Source organism: Schistocerca cancellata, unplaced genomic scaffold (assembly GCF_023864275.1).
Source record: "Schistocerca cancellata isolate TAMUIC-IGC-003103 unplaced genomic scaffold, iqSchCanc2.1 HiC_scaffold_1153, whole genome shotgun sequence".
NCBI lineage: Eukaryota > Metazoa > Arthropoda > Insecta > Orthoptera > Acrididae > Schistocerca > Schistocerca cancellata.
Window position 1 is genome coordinate 190,885 of NW_026047152.1, and position 4,875 is coordinate 195,759.

Consider the following 4,875-nt stretch of genomic DNA (forward strand, 5'->3'; position numbering starts at 1 on the left):
TCATGTTGATTTTAAAATGACCTTTTTCATGTTTGGAATGTACTAACTCGTTTTTTCCTCACAGCAGGTCAACGTGTGTGTGGTTGCAATATTACGGTCCCATTGAGTACATTTTTGTAGAGATGGGCATCACTTGCACCACAGGGCGGGAGGAGGGTGCCTAGCACGATACATTTTCTTTCTTCAGTAAGCATTATTTTGTGTTTAATACTTCTGGAATTTTGGTTTTTCATGTTGATTTTAAAATGACCTTTTTCATGGTTGGAATGTACTAACTCGTTTTTTCCAAACAGCAGGTCAACGTGTGTGTGTGTCCAACATTACGGTCCCATTGAGTATATTTTTGGAGAGAGGGACATCAGTTGCACCACAGGGCGGTAGTAGGTTGCATAGAATGATACATTTTCTTTCTTTGGTAAGCATTATTTTATGTTTAATACTTTCGGAATTTTGGTTTTTCATGTTGATTTTATAATGACCTTTTTAATGATTGGAATGTACTAACTCGTTTTTTCCTCACAGCAGGTCAACGTGTGTGTGGTTGCAACATTTTGGTCCCATTGAGTACATTTTGGGAGAGAGGGACATCAGTTGCACCACAGGGCAGGAGGAGGGTGCCTAGCACGATATATTTTCTTTCTTCGGTAAGGATTATTTTGTGTTTGATACTTTTGGCCTTTTGGTTTTTCATGTTGATTTTAAAATGACCTTTTTCATGTTTGAAATGTACTAACTCGTTTTTTCCTCACAGCAGGTCAACATGTGTGTTGTTGCAACATTATGGTCCCATTGAGTACATTTTTGGAGAGAGGGACATCAGTTGCACCACAGGGCGAGAGGAGGGTGCCTAGCACGATACATTTTCTTTCTTCAGTAAGCATTATTTTGTGTTTGATACTTTTGGAATTTTGGTTTTTCATGTTGAATTTAAAATGACCTTTTTCATATTTGGAATGTAGTAACTCGTTTTTTCCTCACAGCAGGCCTACGTGTGTGTGTTTGCAACATTACGGTCCCATTGAGTACATTTTTGGAGAGAGGGACGTCAGTTGCACCACAGGGCGGGAGGAGGGTGCCTAGAATGATACATTTACTTTCATCGGTAAGCATTATTTTGTGTTTGATACTTCTAGTATTTTGGTTTTTCATTTGAGTTTAAAATGACCTTTTTCATGTTTGAATTGTACTAACTCGTTTTTTCCTCACAGCAGGTCAACGTGTGTGTGGTTGCAACATTATGGTCCCATTGAATACATATTTAAAGAGAAGGACATCAGTTGCACCACAGGGCGGGAGGAGGGTGCCTAGAATGATACATTTTCTTTCTTCTGTAAGCATTTTTTTGAGTTTGATACTTTTGGAATTTTGGTTTTTCATGTTGATTTTAAAATGACCTTTTTCATGTTTGGAATGTACTAACTCGTTTTTTCCTCACAGCAGGTCAATGTGTGTGTGGTTGCAACATTACGGTCCCATTGAGTACATTTGTGGAGAGAGGGACATCAGTTGCACCACAGGACGGGAGGAGGGTGCCTAGCACGATACATTTTCTTTCTTCGGTAAGCATTTTTTTGTGTTTGATACTTTCGGAATTTTGGTTTTTCATGTTGATTTTAAAATGACCTTTTTCATGTTTGGAATGTACTAACTCGTTTTTTCCTCACAGCAGGTCAACGTGTGTGTGTTTGCAACATTACGGTCCCATTGAGTACATTTTTGGAGAGAGGGACATCAGTTGCACCACAGGGCGGGAGGAGGGTGCCTAGAATGATACATTTACTTTCTTCAGTAAGCATTATTTTGTGTTTGATACTTTTAGTATTATGCTTTTTCATTTGAGTTTAAAATGACCTTTTTCATGTTTAAAAAGTACTAACAAGTTTTTTCCTCACAGCAGGTCAACGTGTGTGGGTTGCAACATTATGGTCCCATTGAATACATATTTGGAGAGAGGGACATCAGTTGCACCACAGGGCGGGAGGCGGGTGCCTTGCACGATACATTTTCTTTCTTCAATAAACATTATTTTGTGTTTAATACTTTTGGAATTTTGGTTTTTCATGTTGATTTTAAAATGACCTTTTTCATGGTTGGAATGTACTAACTCGTTTTTTCCTCACAGCATGTCAACGTGTGTGTGGTTGCAACATTATGGTCCCATTGAGTACATTTTTGGAGAGAGGGACATCAGTTGCACCACAGGGCGGGTGGAGGGTGCCTAGCACGATACATTTTCTTTCTTCGGTATGCGTTATTTTGTGTTTGATACTTTTGGAGTTGTGGTTTTTCATGTTGATTTTATAATGACCTTTTTCATGTTTAAAATGCACTAACTCGTTTTTTCCTCACAGCAGGTCAACGTGTGTGTGGTTGCAACATTATGGTCCCATTGAGTACATTTTGGGAGAGAGGGACATCAGTTGCACCACAGGGCAGGAGGAGGGTGCCTAGCACGATATATTTTCTTTCTTCGGTAAGGATTATTTTGTGTTTGATACTTTTGGACTTTTGGTTTTTCATGTTGATTTTAAAATGACCTTTTTCATGTTTGAAATGTACTAACTCGTTTTTTCCTCACAGCAGGTCAACATGTGTGTGGTTGCAACATTATGGTCCCATTGAGTACATTTTTGGAGAGAGGGACATCAGTTGCACCACAGGGCGGGAGGAGGGTGCCTAGCACGATACATTTTCTTTCTTCAGTAAGCATCATTTTGTGTTTGATACTTTTGGAATTTTGGTTTTTCATGTTGAATTTAAAATGACCTTTTTCATATTTGGAATGTAGTAACTCGTTTTTTCCTCACAGCAGGCCAACGTGTGTGTGTTTGCAACATTACGGTCCCATTGATACATTTTTGGAGAGAGGGACGTCAGTTGCACCACAGGGCGGGAGGAGGGTGCCTAGAATGATACATTTACTTTCATCGGTAAGCATTATTTTGTGTTTGATAATTTTAGTATTTTGGTTTTTCATTTGAGTTTAAAATTACCTTTTTCATGTTTGAATTGTACTAACTCGTTTTTTCCTCACAGCACGTCAACGTTTGTGTGGTTGCAACATTATGGTCCCATTGAATACATATTTGGAGAGAGGGACATCAGTTGCACCACAGGGCGGGAGGAGGGTGCCTAGCACGATACATTTTCTTTCTTCTGTAAGCATTTTTTTGAGTTTGATACTTTTGGAATTTTGGTTTTTCATGTTGATTTTAAAATGACCTTTTTCATGTTTGGAATGTACTAACTCGTTTTTTCCAAACAGCAGGTCAATGTGTGTGTGGTTGCAACATTACGGTCCCATTGAGTACATTTGTGGAGAGAGGGACATCAGTTGCACCACAGGACGGGAGGAGGGTGCCTAGCACGATACATTTTCTTTCTTCGGTAAGCATTTTTTTGTGTTTGATACTTTTGGAATTTTGGTTTTTCATGTTGATATTAAAATGACCTTTTTCATGTTTGGAATGTACTAACTCGTTTTTTCCTCACAGCAGGTCAACGTGTGTGTGTTTGCAACATTACGGTCCCATTGAGTACATTTTTGGAGAGAGGGACATCACTTGCACCACAGGGCGGGAGGAGGGTGCCTAGAATGATACATTTACTTTCTTCAGTAAGCATTATTTTGTGTTTGATACTTTTAGCATTATGCTTTTCATTTGAGTTTAAAATGACCTTTCTCATGTTTGAAATGTACTAACTCGTTTTTTCCTCACAGCAGGTCAACGTGTGTGTGGTTGCAACATTATGGTCCCATTGAATACATATTTGGAGAGAGGGACATCAGTTGCACCACAGGGCGGGAGGAGGGTGCCTAGCACGATACATTTTCTTTCTTCAGTAATCATTATTTTGTGTTTAATACTTTTAGTATTTTGGTTTTTCATTTGAGTTTAAAATGACCTTTGTCGTGTTTGAAATGTTCTAACTCGTTTTTTCCTCGCAGCAGGTCAACGTGTGTGTGGTTGCAACATTATGGTCCCATTGAATACATATTTGGAGAGAGGGACATCAGTTGCACCACAGGGCGGGATGAGGGTGCCTAGCACGATACATTTTCTTTCTTCGGTAAGCTTTATTTTGTGTTTGATACTTTTGGAATTTTGGTGTTTCATGTTGATTTTAAAATGACCTTCTTCATGTTTGAAATATACTAACTCGTTTTTTCCTCACAGCAGGTCAACTTGTGTGTGGTTGCAACATTACGGTCCCATTGAGTACATTTTTGAAAAGAGGGACATCAGTTGCACCACAGGGCGGGAGGAGGGTGCCTAGAATGATACATTTACTTTCTTCGGTAAGCATTATTTTGTGTTTGATACTTTTAGTATTTTGGTTTTTCATGTTGATTTTAAAATGACCTTTTTCATGTTTCAAATGTACTAACTCGTTTTTTCCTCACAGCAGGTCAATGTGTGTGTGGTTGCAACATTACGGTCCCATTGAGTACATTTGTGGAGAGAGGGACATCAGTTGCACCACAGGGCGGGAGGAGGGTGCCTAGCACGATACATTTTCTTTCTTCTGCAAGCATTTTTTTGTGTTTGATACTTTTGGAATTTTGGTTTTTCATGTTGATTTTAAAATGACCTTTTTCATGTTTGGAATGTACTAACTCGTTTTTTCCTCACAGCAGGTCAACGTGTGTGTGGTTGCAATATTACGGTCCCATTGAGTACATTTTTGTAGAGATGGGCATCACTTGCACCACAGGGCGGGAGGAGGGTGCCTAGCACGATACATTTTCTTTCTTCAGTAAGCATTATTTTGTGTTTAATACTTCTGGAATTTTGGTTTTTCATGTTGATTTTAAAATGACCTTTTTCATGGTTGGAATGTACTAACTCGTTTTTTCCAAACAGCAGGTCAACG